Source organism: Lepidochelys kempii, chromosome 5 (assembly GCF_965140285.1).
Source record: "Lepidochelys kempii isolate rLepKem1 chromosome 5, rLepKem1.hap1, whole genome shotgun sequence".
Taxonomy (NCBI): domain Eukaryota; kingdom Metazoa; phylum Chordata; order Testudines; family Cheloniidae; genus Lepidochelys; species Lepidochelys kempii.
In genome coordinates, this window is record NC_136384.1 from 109,782,630 (window position 1) to 109,800,904 (window position 18,275).

The window sequence follows — 18,275 nt, forward strand, 5'->3', positions numbered from 1 at the left end:
GTATGTTTGTTGCTTGTTTTGTTGTACTGTTTGTATCCAAAGAAAATGAAATAAAGAAAAGGAAAACTAGGCTGACATCACCTGATGGAAATTTTCTGTATAGCACTTCAAAAAGTAAAAACAATAATAATAAAATGCTTGAGAGGAAATAGCTATTTCATCTCTGCCTCCTGGTTTTGTTTTGTCCTCTCTCATACAGTATGTTTTGAACAGAGCAATCTGAGAAGATGGATGCACAGTCTCCCACATCATCAAGGAATGAAAATGCCTGAATGGAAACAAGACAAAAACCAGACCCAAAATTTCACATGAATGAAAAAATGCTCCACTTTCCATAATGGAATTACCATTAATCTCTATGGATATAACTTCCATGCCACCAGTCAGGTGGCAATAGCATACAAACAGAGGATTTCTTGCCATAGGTTCTTAATTCATATTTTAGGAAGCCTGTTTCTTTTCATAACACTATTATTAATTTTTTAGGTGTTCCAAAATTCTCTGTTCAAATCTTATATATTTTGAACATAAGCTTCTTGTAGACAAAGAAAATCCTGCAGAATGGATGTGTGGGAGCATCTCTTACCTGATCATTTTGTTACCATTTTCAAAAGAGGCTCTCTTTGGTGACAGGCCTGATACCATCACATGCTCCTTGTGGGAGAGAGAGTAAAGACTCTGCCGCTGGAGAAATATAGCAGTATCTGTGCTCTGCAGCCTCTGACAAGACCCAACAATACAAGACTGCAGCAGGGGAACAGGATACAGCCCAGTGACTTAGATCCAAGGGTATGGAGCCAATCCAATGCATGTTCTCTGTCTGTACAAAGGATAACAATGAAAACTCTTGGTGCATGTGTACATTTCCACTCATTTCAATCTTTCATTTCAGCCAGTAGAATTAATGACTCTACTTAAGAATGGCTTGAGCTGTTGTACCAGCCCTGACTCATTATAACAGCTATAAACAACAATCATTGATAACTTTGCTTAATTACAACCTATTTTAAAATCACCTATTCAAATAATTTTCCATGAGTTTTAAATATATCCAGCCCTTTATTAGCTAGAAGGTCTGAAAAAACAAGAGACTCAAATACTAATTTATTTAAAAAGACTTAAAGGGCCCGTCGCAGTTCAGGGCAACTATACTTGTATTTTCCTTCCATGGTTCAGCGAGGGTGCCTACTATCCACTTCCATCTCCTCTAAGCTGTTGCCTTTCTGGACAGAGACATGCATTTCTCTCCCTTCTGACTGGGGTATTCCCAGGATAAACAGTTCCCTGCCTTCACTGTGTATTGCTCAGCAAAGATACTCTGCCTAAACAGACCTGCTTGCTTTCTCTTCACTTTCAGAGTCTGATAACAGTGTCATTGTTACAGATTAAAGTTATCACACAGTTCTTTCTAAGCAAGCTGACTTTATTCTTAAGGTAAAAAGCATTAAACATATTAAAAACAATAAAAGAACCCACATGCATCCTAATAACCTTACCAGGTACCACCCCACCCAAGTGGTTTCTTTTGCGGTTACAAGCTTCCACTCAGAACAAGCACACAATCTTATGAGGCCTCAGTAGCCCAAGTCCTTCCCCCATAAGAAGTGGGGTCCTCCCTGGACCAGGATTCCTTGTCCATTTGCTGGATCAGGAAGAAGGCCCTGTGTCAGGTAAAAACATCCAAAGTATTTTCTTTGCCTGTTGGTCTCTGGAGAATCCAGTTGGAACTAGTACATGCATATCTCCCCAAGAGGGTGGCTTCAAAGGCTAAAAACAGAGGAGGTTCATAAATGTCCCCCTTCTGTATTAGAGAAGGTACATGCAATGCCACAACACATACACATTTTACATTTTTAATACACTTTACCACAATGGCATTAACCCTAATTCAATAAGTTTTCACTTAATTCAATAAAGTTCAATGAGAACATAAGAATGACCATACTGGGTCAGACCTATGGTCCAGCTAGCCCAGCATTCTGTCTTCTGACAGTGGCTACTGCCAGATACTTCAGAGGGAATGAACAGAACAGGTCAATTATCAAGTGATCCATTCCCTGCCATCCAGTTCCAGCATCTGGCAGTCAGAGATTTAGGGACACCCAGAACATGGGATTGCATTCCTCACCATCTTGGCTAATAGCCACTGATGGACCTATCCTCCATGAACTTATCAAATTCTTTTTTGAACTGAGTTATACTTTTGATCTTCACAACGACCCCCTGGCAATGAGTTCCACAGATTGACTGTGTATTGTATGAGAAAGTACTTCTTCATGTTTGTTTTAAACCTGCTGCCTAATAACTTCATTGGGTGACCCTGTCATGCTGTCAACCATGAGTGCCAAATTCCGGGCAGACTGTCAAAAAGCAGGGCAGAAACCCCAAACTGGTTGCATGTTCTATAATTAGATTACAGTAACAAGTGTGAACTTTCTAAAGCACTAGAACGGACAATCCCTTTGGGCATTGCAGTCTATCTTTTCACCTAGGCCAGCTGGATAGATAGTCACCTTACACCAAAAATCACAACAATATTCAGGTTACTCCCAGTCCCAAAGGACCAGTCATTTATCCCAGCTCAATTGTTCTCAGATCTCAAACAAATACAATGCCTGTAGCCAATCCTGTAATAAACTAAGGCTATGTCTACACTACAACCCTTACAGCGGCACAGCTGTACTTCTGCAGCTGCAACACTGTAAGGTCTCCGTGTAGCTGCTTTATGCCAGGAGAGCTTTCCTGTCAGCATAATTAAACCACCCCCAATGAGTGGCAGTAGCTATGTCGGCAGAAGAGCATCTTCCGCTAACAGCACTGTCCACACCGGCATTTTAGTTGGTGAAACTTATGTTGGTCTGGGTTTTTTCCCACCCCGATCAACAAAAGTTTTACTGATAAAAGTGCTAATGTAGACAGTGTAAAGATTTATTAACTAAGAAAAGAAAAGAGAGTTATTTACAAGGAGAAAACAGGAAACATTCATATACAAATGAGTTATAGTCTTAGATTTAAAAAAGTATTATAAGCTTCTATAATAAGCAACTCCATTGGTCTTTTAGGGCTGACCCATGCCAAGCAGCATGAGGATCTCTTGCTTATGTTTAGGAATCTTTGCCCCTCAGAGTCCAGACTAACTGGGAAGGTGAGACAAGTTTCTAATGATATGGAGGAGTGTGATGATATGGTGTATAAGAAATATATACACCTTTTTTGTTTTCGTAAAGGGAAATCATGCCTCACCAATTTACTAGAATTTTTGAGGGGGTTGACAAGCGTGTGGACCAAGGGGGATCCAGTGGTTATAGTGTACTTAGATTTTCAGAAAGCCTTTGACAAGGTCCCTCACCAAAGGCTCTTAAGCAATATAGGCTGTCATGGAATAAGAGGGAAGGTCCTCTTGTGGATTGGTAACTGGTTAAAAGATAGGAAACAAAAGGGTAGGAATAAATGGTCAGTTTTCAGAATGGAGAGAAGTAAATAGTAGTGTCCTCCAGGGGTCTGTACTGGGCCCGGTCCTATTCAACATATTCATAAATGATCAGAAAAAGGGGTAAACAGCGAGGTGGCAAAATTTGCAGATGATACAAAACTACTCAAGATAGTTAAGTCCCAAATAGACTGAGAAGAGCTACAAAAGGATCTCTCAAAACTGGGTGACTGGACAACAAAATGGCAGATGAAATTCAATGTTGATAAATGCAAAGTAATGCACATTGGAAAACATAATCCCAACTATACATATAAAATGATGGGGTCTAAATTAGCTGTTACCACTCAAGAAAGAGATCTTGGAGTCGTTGTGGATAGTTCTCTGAAAACATCCACTCAATGTGCAGCAGCAGTGAAAAAAGCAAACAGAATGTTGGGAATCATTAAGAAAGGGATAGATAATAGGACAGAAAATATCATATTGCCTCTATATAAATCCATGGTACACCCATATCTTGAATACTGCGTGCAGATGTGGTCATCCCATCTCAAAAAAGATATATTGGAATTGGAAAAAAATAAAAAAAGGGCTACAAAATGATTAGGGGTATGGAACGGCTTCCATATGAGGAGAGATTAATAAGATTGTGACTTTTCAGCTTGGAAAAGAGATGACGAAGGGGAGATATAATAGAGGTCTATAAAATAATGAGTGGTGTGGAGAAAGTAAATAAGGAAGTGTTATTTACTCCTTCTCATAACACAAGAACTAGGGGTCACCAAATGAAATAGGCAGCAGGTTTAAAACAAACAAAAGGAAGTATTTCTTCACACAATGCACAGTCAACCTGTGGAACTCCTTGTCAGAGGATGTTGTGAAAGTCAAGACTATAACAGGGTTCAAAAAAGAACTAGATAAGTTCATGGAGGGTAGGTCCATCAATGGCTATTAGACAGGATGGGAAGGGATAGTATTCCTAGTTTGTTTGCTAGAAGCTGGGAAATGGGTGACAGGGGATGGTTCACTTGATGATTACCTATTCTGTTCATTCCCTCTGGACACCTGACATTGGCCATTGTCGGAAGACAGGATGCTGGGCTAGATGGACCTTTGGTCTGACCCAGTATGGCTGTTCTTATGTTCTTAAGTATTTAATGGAACACAGCAGACTTTGTAAAAGGATAGGGCACATAGTCTCTACTGTGATGAGGCAAAGGGAGCCTGGAATGGATGTTGCCTATTAGTACCTTGCAAATCAATCAGTCAGGGATGCCCAGAAATGTTATCCAGCTGACAAACAGGGAAAGCATTTTGGCATCTTAGAAGCGACTTTGATATGTTAATTTTCTGCTCTCTTTCAAAGTTTTCAATAAAGTATTGTGATAGAAATATTCCACGAGTTCTACATGCCAGAGAGTATTTACATTCTGATTTATCCTAAATAACTTCCATTGTTAATTTTTAAATGGCATTAACTCTCAGGATGAACATCCACAAGCCATTCAGCATCTTGTGATTATTTATGGCAAATTATTAACAAGACAAGATATTTCACACTCAAAAATATATTAGTTTAGCTACATTAACTGAAGTACCCCTAATATATAGTCTCCAAAGAACTGCACTCTTGGGGAAAATCCGACTGCATCCTGTCCCATCTCTCCCAAATCCATGGGTATTTTAAATACTGTTTACTTTATGTATATGATTTCCTGTGGTCCTTGTGACCATAGTATCTAAGCACTTTACATACTTTCATTCAGTGGTGGGCAACCTGCAGCAAGCAGGCTGCATGCGGCCCATGAGGGTAATCTGATTGCGGGCCGTGAGACATTTTGCTGACATTGACCATCCACAGGCTCCCAGTGGCCGCGGTTCAAAACCTCTGCGAGCAGAATTATTATTACCCCCATTTTACAGATAGGGAAAGTGAAGCACAGGTTACCAGTAAGGGAATTTGAGCAAGACACACAAGAAGTCTGTGACAGAGCAAGAAATAAAATCCCAATAATTCTGATGCCTAATCCAATGTCTTGACCATGGATACATGGAAGACCTGATAAGCAGGAGAACAAGTGCCATGAGAAGAAGCAGGCTGTGGGAAGCTAGTGCAGGGATCCTCAGGGTTCCTTGTGCACCGAAGAGGAGTAGAATAGATGTGGGACTTGCGGTTCCCATGACTGGCCCAATCCACCAACCAATCCCTCTTGCCACGGAGGATTGTGCAGAATCTATGAAGGTTACTGCACTTCCAAGACTGCAGTAGAAGTTGCAGAGATGCTCTGCTTCTGTAGCTTGAGGAGATGCAGGGATTCCCTAATTCTTGCAACTATCATGGAACTCCCATCCCCCTGTGCCAAGTCTATTTACCCTCGCTTGGTACAGGACCTGGGTTTGGCCCTGACAGGCTAGGCAGCAGTAAAAGTTTCACAGGAGGATGGCTGAGAAGTAACATTACTGGAAATACTGGGAGAGAATTTGTAGGGCCACTTTCCCAAAACAGGCATCCTCTCTACCCTCAGAATGTAAACAATAACACTGACTTTTACAGACTTATTGTATTGCCTTACAAACAGCAAACATTAGTATTAGAACAGTGCAGGGGCACTAGATTTGGTCTGCAGTTTCTATGGACACAGGCGCAGACTTTTCCTTGTCCCTGGGGGGGGGTGCTTAACCCCCACGTCAGCCAAGGACCCGCCCCCACTCCACCCCTTCCCCCAAGGCTCTGCCTTTACTCTGCCTCTTCCAGCTCCTGCTCTGCCCCTCCCCTAAGGCCCTGCCCTCACTCCACCCTGCCTTTGCTCCACCTCTTCCTGCCCCGACTCTACCCCCTCCACCTGCTGCTCTCCGTCCTCTCCCAGCTGCCAAACCGCTGTTGGGCGGTGGAGGCGGCAACCCCCCCCCCCATCAGCTGATGAGCCATGGCCAGTGAGTGCTGAGCACCCACTATTTTTTTCCATGGGTGCTCCAGCCCCGGAGCACCCACAGAGTCAACACCTATGTCTATGAATCAAAATCGGGGACTTCAACTGGCAACAGTTCACAAACCACAAATTGTGCTGTTCTTTGAGTTCTAGTTGCAATTTCAGATTTTTGTGAACAAAAATTCCAAATGAAACTGGCGCTAACCTGTGAAACTTGTCTGTTTTGTATTGAAACAGGTGAACTTCGAACCCCCTTTCTATAGCAGTATCTCTGTGCCCATGTGTCTTGTGAGACCCTTCCATTCCCCCTCAAACACAACTGCTTTCCTCTTCAGACCTTCTAAGACCATCCATGCTGCTTCTATCCCCACCTATCTCCCTGTCAGCTTCAACTATTGTGGTGATGGTGAGACAGATTAGACCAAGTCTTGTCCCAGTTCACTGAACCTTGACAAGTTTGGGGAAGTTTTGCTGGCATCATGTTTCAAAATGGAAGTTTTCCCACAATTCTAATTGGAACTTAACCAGAAATGCATTACAAGTTGGCCTGGTCCTAGGTAAATAGAATTAGAACCTTAAAGGTGATTGTATTTGTTCTAAGTACTAGCTAGAGCTAGTATCAATGCCCCAGTTTCTGTTGAGACACTTATAAATTTTTTCTGATGGGTCTGTCTTTAATGTTTTTTTCTTGCACGATCTCTATAACAGTTCTTTCCTATAAATTTTCTACATACATGGATGCTCAACTGGGTCTTTTATTGTCATGGAGACCTAGATCTTGGTAGGAGTAGCCGTGTCAAATGTGCTTTGCTAATATATTCCTGTTTTTCTCCCTTTTCATGCCCTCTTTTTTAAAATGATGAATTCCAGTTTCATATTATGCCAAAGAGAATGTCTTATTTTGTTTATTTTATATTAGCTATAAATTCATACAGATTTATGGTCCAGCAAAAATATAATTTATACTCGGAACAAGCTTGCAGGATTTATTTTTCCACAGTCACAAAGGGCTATTTTCTGATAACTTGGAATCGGCTGAGAGAGAGAAATAGAGAGGCACTGATTGCCAATATAGGAACGTATCACTTTATACGTCCAAGGAATTCATGATTTTGCTTATTTTTTACACTTGCTTTTTGCCTGGCTATTCATAGTCTGATAACGTAATCTCACTGGAGCAACAAAAGGTGTTTGAGTCAACTAATAAATACTGCCTTAGTAGCATATTTTCCACTGCAAATAATGCAAAGAAGGGTTTGAAATATTTGCTCAGAGGATACTGCCTAGTTGGTTAAACCTAAAATGTGAGCCACATAGACATTTATACCAAGAGTGAGTTCCCTTAAGGATGCAACTGATTTCTGTTGCTGGAGTGGGAAACAGATAAAATGCTTTGATTTTCAGTACATCTTACAGACTAACACATGTGGGTGAGTTCTTACTGTAAACACAGATGGCTGTGAGACACAATAGGTCACAGTGAAAAGTCAAGCATTTATGTGCTGGTTTCTTATTTTCCACTGAAGCAAGGATTATCCAGGGGAGAAATATATGCTTATGGTCCTTAAAAGAAGACCTTTTGGACTGGACCATTTTAAAAAATAGGTTGAATTTTAGGCCCAGCAAGGCAAATCTTAAGAGTGAGACTATGTCTGATCCCCTTACTCAGGGGTGGTGAGTTGTATGGGCCCGTGGTGCCCGGGGCTTCAGCAATGTTCAGGGCCCGGCGGCCTGGCTCCACCAATGTTTGGGGCCGGGTCTCTCCCCCGGCCCCTCCTGCAACCCCCCCGCACCTCCCCCAAGTGTCCCCGGCCCCCACTTGCTGCCCTCGTGCAGCTCCCCCGGCCCCCAGAGCATCCCTGCCTCTCCCCTGCAGCCCCACGCTGACTTGGCCCGGCTGGTTCCCAGCATCAACTGCTGCCGCAGGATCCTAGTGCCCCCCACCCATTAGTGGCAGGGCAGGCTGTCGTAACCCTGCTCTTCCACCTAGGACCCTTCCCTTTTCCAGTGGGACCCTCCACCAGCAAAGGGGGCCCCCTGCCTTCAGTCATCGCTCCTGCCCCATGCTGGAAAAGGGGCAGCCCCATCCCTCTCCCCCATTGAGGCTACAATGAGGGGCAGCAGCAGGGGAGGAAGGGCACATGTGATAGCAGCCCTCTCTCCCCCACCCCGGCACCCACCACGGGGGAGGCGAGGGGGCTTCCTGGACCTGAGAGGGGCCCATGGAGTATGTGCAGTGACAGTGGTGCAAGGTGAGTGTGCTGCCAGGGAGGAGAGGGGGGTCCCCCCAGAGCTCACTGCTGCCGGTGGGGAGAGGGCTGGGAGAGTCTTCATCTCTGGCCCCAGCCCCGGGGCAGCCTGCCTGCACCCCAAGCTCATCCCCAGCCCTGCCCCACCCCAGAGCCCACAGCTCCAGACAGAGCCCTCACCGCCCCCCCGCACCCATACCTTCTGCCCTAGCCCTGAGCCCCTCCCACACCCCAAGCCCCTTATCCCTGGCCCCAGCCAGAGCCCTCTTCCCCAACCCTTAGCCCCATCCTGCATCATGAACCCTAGACCCCCTCCCCTACCCAAACTCTCTCCCAGAGCCCAACCTCTCACCCCTTTTGCACCCAAACTCCCTCCCAGAGCCTGCACCCCTCCTGCACCCCACTCCCCTGCCCCAGCCCAGGGCCGGCACCCCAGGCCTCCTACCCCCACCCAAACTCCCTCCCAGAGCCTTAGGCAGGTGGGGGGAGGAGTTTGGGAGGGAGGGTTCTGGGCACCACCAAAATTTCTACAAACCTGCCACCCCTGCCCTTACTCACACCATTCATGCTTCCTCGCACAAGTAAGGGCTGCAGGATCTGCATCCTTTAAAGCTAGATGTCCCGATTTTAAGGGACAGTCCTGATATTCGGGGCTTTATCTTATATCGGCACTTATGATGTGCCACCGCCTGTCCCAATTTTTCACACTTGCTATCTGCTTACTGAATTTAAATCTTGTATTTAAATGAAGAACATTATGATAGAAACAAAAGGCCAGATTTAGTAAATGTGCAAATCTCTGTGGAAGATTTTATGCCTGTGTGGGCCAGCATAAGAGAGGTACCTATGGCAGAAAATAAGGCAGAAAACTACACTACAGCAGCACAAATGGACTCTAGAGGGGAAGGATGGTTGGTGGTTAGGATACTAGCTTCGGGCTTGAGAGATCTTGGTTTGATTCACTGTTTGGACTCCGTGCCTCAGTTTCCCCATCTGTAAAATGAGGACAACAAAACTTCCCCACCTCACAGAAGTGTTGTGAGGATAAATATATCAAAGGCTGTGATGTGCTCCATTAGTATGGTGGTGGGGGCCATGTAATACCTAAGGCCTTGTCTACACTTGCAAGTTAGAGTGCATTAAATCAGCCCCGGGCGCCCTAACTCCTGAGGTGTCCCCACTGGCACGGCATGTAGAGCGCCCGGACTCCGCAGCTGGAGTGCCCCTGGTAATCCACCTCTACGGGAAGCATAAAGCTTGCTGCGCCCCCGCTGGAGCACCGCAAACCAGTGTGGACGCCCTGGTCTATGAATGCGCTCTGATTGACCTCCAGAAGTGTCCCACAATGTCTGTTCTAGCTTCTCTGGTCATCATTTTGAACTCTACTGCCCTGCCCTCAGGTGACCAACCGTCAGACCCGCCTTTCAAATTCTCTGGGAATTTTGAAATTCCCCTTCCTGTTTCCTCAGCAAGGCATAGTGTGCTCTCAGTGCATCCAGGGCTGTCCCTAGGCATATGCAGAATACGCAGCTGCATAGGGCACCACGAAATTTGGGGCACCAAATTCCCGCAAATTTCATGGTGCCCTAGGCAGCTGTGTGCTGCCTACACAACAGCACCAGCTCAGTGGCCAGCCCTATCCCCCGGCTGGCCCCCCACCACGGCCTGCAAGGGGTAGGGCTGTCCCTAGGTGGGTGTGGGGCCCTGGACAACTCCCTCCATCCCACCTCTTACCCTTCCCCCCTGCTCCGCCCCTGGCCGGCCCCCATTCCACCTCTTCCCCCAGAGACCCCGCACTCACCAGCGGCGGCGGGAAGCGGAGCAATCCAACCCCAGCCCGCTCTACTCCACCAGCTCCCAGCCGCGTTGCTCCACTTCCTGCCACCGGTGAGTGCGGGGAGGTTGGGGAAAGGACACCCCCCACACCCACCGGTGGTGGGAACCGGAGTGACACAGCCCCAGCCCACTCCGCTTCCCTCGCCACCGCCCCAGCCGAATCGTTGGTGGGGGTGAGGAGGTGGGTTGGGGAAAGGACTGCCCCCCCGTGGGGGAAGCTGTGGTTAGAGCGAGGGAAGCAGAGTGGGCTGCTCCGGCCCCCCGCTAATCCCCCAGGCCACTCTGGGCCTGTGGGGCCCCCCAAAATGCCCCCCCCATTTCCTGCCTCCCGGCCCTACAGGCCCTTGAACACAGCCCAGACCCTGGCGGGGCGGGGGGAGGGGGAAAGCAGGGATGGCCCTGAGCTCATCTTTCTAGGTGACCATGCCTCCACCTGCCAGGCGATCCCCAGTATGGAGCAATGGCAAGGTGCTGGACCTCATCAGTGTTTTGGGGGAGGAAGCTGTCCAGTCCTAGCTGCACTCCAGCCATAGGAATTACGATACCTTCGGGTAGATATCAAGGGCCATGATGGAAAGGGGTCATGACCGGCATGCACTGCAGTGCAGGGTTAAAGTGAAGAAGCTGCGGAACGCCTACTACAAAGCCCGTGAGGCAAACCGCCGCTCCGGTGCTGCCCCCGCCACCTGCCGTTTCTACAAAGAGCTGGACGCGATACTTGGAGGCGACCCCACCTCTATTCCGAAGGCCACCATGGACACTTCAGAGGCCGTAGCAGCACAGAGTTCAACAAGGCAGGAGGAGGAAAGTGGGAGTGAGGGCGCTGAGGAGGAGGGGGGCCCAGAGCCAGAGGACGGCCCGGCATCCCTAGATGCATGCAGCCAGGAGCTGTTTTCAAGCCAGGAAGAAAGTAGCCAGTCACAGCGGACAGTGCTTGGTGAAGAACGAACAGCAGAGGAGGTGCCTGGTAAGTGGCTTTTATTTTGGGAAGGTAGTTGTTTGGTGCAGGCTCTTGGGGTGAGGAGAATTAGGGCTGTGGGCATGCCTAGATGCAGAATAGGGTGTTGATGTGCTCTCTCACATCGCAGTAATCTGCCTCAGTGATCTCTTCAAAGGTCTCATGCAGAAGCTGGGCAATCTGCTTGCGCAGGTTCCTTTGCAGAGCTACTGTGCTCCTTGTCCGAGTAAGGCTAACATGACCGCACCATGACGGGCGGGGGGACCATTGCTGCACACAGGCAAGCGGCATAAGGGCCAGGGCGGAAGTTGTATTGTAGTAGAAGACTTTCCGTTGCTTCCCAGGTCACCCTCAGCAGCGAGATATCTTCCAGGACGAACTCATACTGTGGAAAATGTGAGGATAGTGTTCAGTATAGGGGCTCCCTGCAGCTGTTGGCTCTCCCCAAGGCACAGAACCAACCCCAGAGGACACTATGGCCCTGAAACACTCAGTCTGCCTTGCCCCTGTGCTTACTCACCATTTTGGGGCTCCTGTGGTTTATGTGCACTCGTTTTGGGACCATCACTTTCTGCTATTGTGTACACTGTACTTGTCTTTAAGTGCAGCCGAATAATTACTCTGTCAAGTGTGAACAATGCTGCCTCTGTTAAGTGTTGCATTTTGGCTTTACAGATGCAACCTTGAGATCCCAGCCGTTCTTTTTATCAATGGCTGAAAGACTACAAAGAATCAGGAAGCGTACGTGAAGAACCAAAGAGGACAGTCCCTTACTGAAAATCAAAAAGTACAGGAGTGGCGGGAGACTGAAAGGAGGCTGCACCAGCAGAATGCGGATTGCGGGCACCAAAGCACGGAATGGCTCATAAGCATTATGGAGCGCCAAGTGGACTCGATACAGGCGCTCATAGCACTGCAGATGGAGCAGATCTGCTCCCGCCCCACCCCCACCATGAAGCCCTTGTCACTCCCCAACCCACTTCCCCCAACATCCGGTTTCTTACTGCCACCAGCTGCCTCCAACACCTATAGCTTCACCACCCAGCCCAGCAAACTATGACCCTTACCCACTGCACTCAACCCCCATCACCATGCATTTTAGCCAGCCTTAAGTGCAACACTCATTGCGCGGCACTCCAGACAGGAAGGCTGAATATGATAACAGGACAGACACAAATCTGTGATTGTCCTGTTCCCCACCCTGCCCCCTTCCCTCCTCCCACACAGCACAGCTGTGTCATGCCCTTTCTGCTTCCCCAACAGTTGTGTTTCTTTTCAATAAATGATTTTTTTGGCTTTGTAAACATTTTTTACTGCATTAAGTAAAAGATACCGTAGTCCAGGAAAGCAACAGGCACTGCAAGTCAGTGCATCATACGTAGCAAACACAGATACCTACTAGCATTGGAGCCACTGCACTTAACTCCCGTGCAGGGCACCAAAGGTTACTGGTGGCTTTCAGCATCGAATTGCTCCCTCAAGGCATCCCTAATCCTTACAGCCCCACGCTGGGCCCCTCTAACAGCCCTGGTCTCTGGCTGTTCAAATTCAGCCTCCAGGTGTTGAACCTCCATGGTGCAGGGCTGAGTGAAGCTTTCACCCTTCCCTTCACAAATGTTATGGAGGGTACAGCACGCAGCTATAACTGTGGGGATGCTGTAATCAGCCAGGTCCAGCTTCCCATACAGACAGCACCAGCAGCCCTTTAAATGGCTAAAAGCACACTCAACAGTCATTCTGCACCGACTCAGCCTGTTGTTGAACCACTCCTTGCTGCTGTCAAGGCTCCCTGTGTAGGGTTTCATGAGCCATGGCATTAAAGGGTAAGCGGGGTCTCCAAGGATAACAATGGGCATTTTCACTTCCCCTATGATGATCTTGTGGTCTGGGAAGAAAGTCCTGGCTTGCAGCTTCCTGAACAGACCTGTGTTCCGAAAGATGTGTGTGTCATGCACCTTTCTGGACCAGCCTGCGTTAATGTCCATGAAACGCCCTCGGTGATCCACAAGAGCTGGGGAACCATAGAGAAATACCCCTTCTGATTAATGTACTTGGAGGTTAGGTGGTCTGGGTGCCAGAATTGGAATATGCGTGCCATGATCGCCCCTCCGCAGTTAGGGAAACCCATTTGTGCAAAGCCAGCCACAATGTCACGCACGTTGCCCAGAGTCACGGTTCTTCTGAGCAGGATGCGATTAATGGCCCTGCAAACTTGCATGAACACGATTCCAACGGTCGACTTTTCCACTCCACACTGGTTAGCGACTGATCGGTAGCTGTCTAGAGTTGCCAGCTTCCAGATTGCAATAGCCACCTGCTTCTCCACCGGCAGGGCAGCTCTCAATCTCATGTCCTTGCGCCGCAGGGTTGGGGCGAGCTTAGCACACAGTCCCATGAAATGGCTTTCCTCATCTGAAAGTTCTGCAGCCACTGCTCATCATCCCAGACTTGCATGACGATGTGATCCCACCACTCAGTGCTTCTTTCCCGAGCCCAAAAGCAGCGTTCCACTGTGGTGAGCATGTCTGTGAATGCCACAGGCAATCTCGTGTCATATGCGTTATATGAGTCGACATCATCAACAGACTCCTCACTGTCAGTTTGTAGCTTAAGGACTAACTTGACTGCAATTCGCGACATGCTGGTGAGACCCATCAGCATGTTCCTCACAAGTTCAGGATCCATTCCCGCAGACCAAAAGGGAAGACAGAACGCGCAGTACAAAAAATGTTGGAAGATGGCGTCAAATGTGGATGGAAGCACAGGGGTTGCTGGGATGCGAAGCAATGCATCATGGGGCGTTGGGACAGGACCCAGAATGCCCTGCACTCTCCCCCCCACCTCCTTCACACAAGCCACAGCACCAGAATACAAAGAGGTGCTCTGTGGGATAGCTGCCCATAATGCACCGCTCCCAATGCCACTGCAACTTCTGCAAATGTGGACACGCCACTGCTCTTGCAGCTGACAGTGTGAACACATAGCAGCGCTTTCCCTGCTGCAGTCCCTGAGGGCTGGTTTAACTCAAAGCGCTCTACATCTGCAAGTGTAGCCATGACCTAAGAGAGATAGAAACTACTTATATGGCAGCTGTAAGGGGACAGCAGAGGCTGAAAAGTGGGAGGTCTTAGCAGCAGTGGGTTGAGGCCAGACAGTAGATTTAGTTATTCTGTTCCTGCAGCTGGAACTCCTACTGAGCCCTGGTCTATACCACAAACTTATGTCAGTATAACTACGTTGCTCAAGGGTGTGGATTTTCCACACCCGAGTGACGTAGTTATACTGACCCAACCCTTGTCTTAGACAGCGCTCTATCGATGGGGGGGTTTCTCCTGGGAACACAGCTACCGCCTCTCGGGGAGGTGGAGTATCTACGCCAACGGACCCAGCTGTACACTGCTGTATCGTAGGTAGCGTCTTCACTAAGTGCTACAGCAGCACAGCTGCATCGCTGCAGTGCTGTACGTGTCGACAAGCCCTAAATCCCAGCAAAGATTAAAGCTGCCCCACCACCACCCAGGAAAAAAATTGAGACACAGAGATGGAAACAGAACGAGGAGTACTTGTGGCACCTTAGAGACTACAAGTGCTCCTCGTTCTTTTTGCTGATACAGACTAACATGGCTACCACTCTGAGAGGAAACAACTGCTACTTCCCAAAGAGGTGACACCTCTGTGGATAGCCCACCTAAAAGAGAGGCATCATTTCCCATAGACCAAAGCTGTGTTGTCAGATGATGGGAAGTTAAGGAAACAGGGAGACAGCTGGCAATGCAGCAGCTGCTCAATTGTTTCCTCCCCTTCCCTTTCTGAATCTGGGCACTGACTCAGAGGAGGCATTGTTATATAAGGAGCCTTTGGTGACGCAGAACCAGTCAGGGAGCTAACTGCTGTACACAGGGCATGTTGCCATTGGGAACAGCAAGACAGATTCCAGAACGGAAGCAACCAGAGAGCTAGGAAGATCCAGACAGCCTGGGAGTCACAGATGACATTTTTCAGAGTAACAGCCGTGTTAGTCTGTATTCGCAAAAAGAAAAGGAGTACTTGTGACACCTTAGAGACTAACCAGTTTATTTGAGCATGAGCTTTCGTGAGCTACAGCTCACTTCATCGGATGCATGCCGTGGAAACTGATGCATCCGATGAAGTGAGCTGTAGCTCACGAAAGCTCATGCTCAAATAAATTGGTTAGTCTCTAAGGTGCCACAAGTACTCCTTTTCTTTTTACAGATGACATTATAATGATTCAGCCAAGGAGTCCAGGATTCTCAGGGCAGAATCAGAGCAGTTCCCTGAGGGCACAAACCCATCTGCCATCAAGGGAACAAATCCATCTGCAGTCCCCCAGAGCCTTACTCTGATTTCTCCAGCACTAAGGATGGGTTTTTAGCAGAACAGCCAGTGACATGAAGGCATCTACAAGGAATTCAACTAGCTGAGATCAGTTTAAAAGAACAATTCTTCATCAGAATTGTATGGTTCTACCATCGTTTCCATTATTTGACTTATTAAGATTCTGTTAGATTTAGTGGGCACATTAGTGAGGTGTGAAATCCCAACTGTACCCCTCTACGGAAATATAATGACATTTAACACCGCTTAAGTGTTGGGAATTTTTCTCAAGCTTATAAAAGTTAGTCATATATCCTATGGAAGTTAGGATACAAAGGGTACTGTCTAAGTATGTGCATCATTTGTGATGACTGTCTCAGCTATGGACCTGATCAATTCTTAATTCTCTGTGTGTGTTTTTTATGAGTATGAGCCTTTATTAATATTTAGTGTGAAATACTGTCCACAATAGTGTGTTGTCCAGGGACTCTATAACCTTTTCATTTTAAATAGGGGAAATGAGTAAGCTGTGTCTGTTGTCCTGCCCCCTACAGGTATTAGCAAACAAAGGGTACATGCAAAATGGCTTGGCTAGTGCAAGGGCAACCCTGGGATGTGTTTTGCACCGCTCTTCACAAGTTTTGATTAATTTGGCCCAAAGTTGGAATTTGTTGAAACACAAATTAAGAAAATGTTGAAAATCCACCACCTGAAAAACTTCAGACAATAAATGAATTTAATATGTTAGTGATCAAAAGGGTACATGTAGCTGGGTTCAGGGGAGAAATTCTCTGCTGGCAGGACCAGCACCAGAGTGACCATGCTATGCTTTTATTATTTACTACTACTCCGTTGAATAACAGTGTGACAGAGACCTACCACAAAAATCATAGGATCTACACCATGGTGGCTCATCTGCTCATGGGAGACAATCAGGGTCCAGCCATCCCAGAGGCAGAACAAGGGGTCTGAACCCCAAGAATAAGCAATTCAATCAACTGATTGTATACACAATTATTATACTATACTACTCCCCTATGATGAGCTGTTTCTATAACAACATCCTACCCTGTTGTCTGAAATGTCCCCCCTCGCCCCATTTTCTTGTCCACTGTCTAGGGTAACTGTGATATTACACCCCATATTCTTCATAGAAATATGGTTATGATATGCATACGGCATATCTAGGATATATTTTATGCAAAATGGCTCATGTAAGGTACCATTGGAAAGGTTATGATTTACTGAATGTGATTATCCAATTTGTATGCATGTATCATTTCTGTATCTAAAGTTAAGAATATTGACTATGTGTGTGTATTTGCAAGACACCCACCAGACAACCAGCCATCACAGCCTTGATGGGCTGTTAGGAAGAAACAATAAGACTGTGAAGATACTAATCTCTCTCCTTCCCCGAGATGCTTCCTGGGAGATAGCTGTGATACTACCAGATCAGGAGATAAGTTAACCTCATACAAAATATCACCTTGGACACTGCTGGTACTTTTCCTCTGTAGGGGATGGGGATCAAACAAAGGTTTCCTGCCTTAGGAAAATCCTTTTTAAGGCTGGGGAGGGGGTTAATCTGGACTCTCCTCCATTGCCTACCCAAGAAGAAAGACCGCTGAAAGTATCTGAAGGGACAAAGGAGCAAACCTGAAGAGAAAGGCCGGGGTGAGTCCAGACTGAGACAGGGGTCCAGTCAGTAAGAAGAAATAACTGGAACTCTGAACCTGCTTAATTCTACAGAACACTCTATAACCTGCTTAATTCAACATTTAGGATGAGAAATGACATTTTGTAACCTGAAAAAAGAAAAGGAGGACTTGTGGCACCTTAGAGACTAACCAATTTATTAGAGCATAAGCTTTCGTGAGCTACAGCTCACTTCCTCAGATGCATATCGTGGAAACTGAGAAAGCCTGCTGCAGTTTCCACGATATGCATCTGAGGAAGTGAGCTGTAGCTCACGAAAGCTTATGCTCTAATAAATTGGTTAGTCTCTAAGGTGCCACAAGTCCTCCTTTTCTTTTTGCGAATACAGACTAACACGGCTGTTACTCTGAAACCTGTCATTTTGTAACCTGTTTCTTTAGTGAATCAAACTTAGTTTGCATGTTTTGTTTTATTTGCTCAATAATTTGCTTTGTTCTGTTTGCTATCTCTTATAATCACTTAAAATCTGCCTTTTATAATTAATAAATTTATTTTGTTTATTATTAAACCCAGTTTGTGCAATTTCTAACTGGGGCGGGGGGGAAGAAGTTGTGCATATCTCTCTTCACATTGAGGGAGAGGGCGAATTTTTATGAGATTGCACTGTGCAGATCTTTCTATACAGTGCAAGACAATATTATTTTGGGTTTATTCCCCAAAAGGGGTGTGCACGTGCAGTGCCATCCCTAGTTATTCTGGGGCCCTACGCAGCCCCCCTGTGAGTGGGGGGGAAGGCCTCTGCAGGGGCGGGGGAGAGGAGCTGGCCCCAGGACTCCACGGGGGCGGCTGGTTTAGGGGGCAGGGGGGAACCGCCCCCC

General features: G+C 47.0%; 1 protein-coding gene across 2 annotated transcripts in view; it reads right to left on the reverse strand.

Annotated features, from left to right (window-relative positions):
• The window catches only part of TTC39B (tetratricopeptide repeat domain 39B), a 181,268-nt gene that overhangs the window by 148,914 nt on the left and 14,079 nt on the right, over positions 1–18,275 (reverse strand). For both annotated transcript variants that reach the window (XM_073345444.2, XM_073345443.2), the window contains one exon: positions 587–820. The gene's annotated coding sequence lies outside the window, so the exon portion shown is untranslated. The remainder of the gene's footprint in view (positions 1–586; positions 821–18,275) is intronic.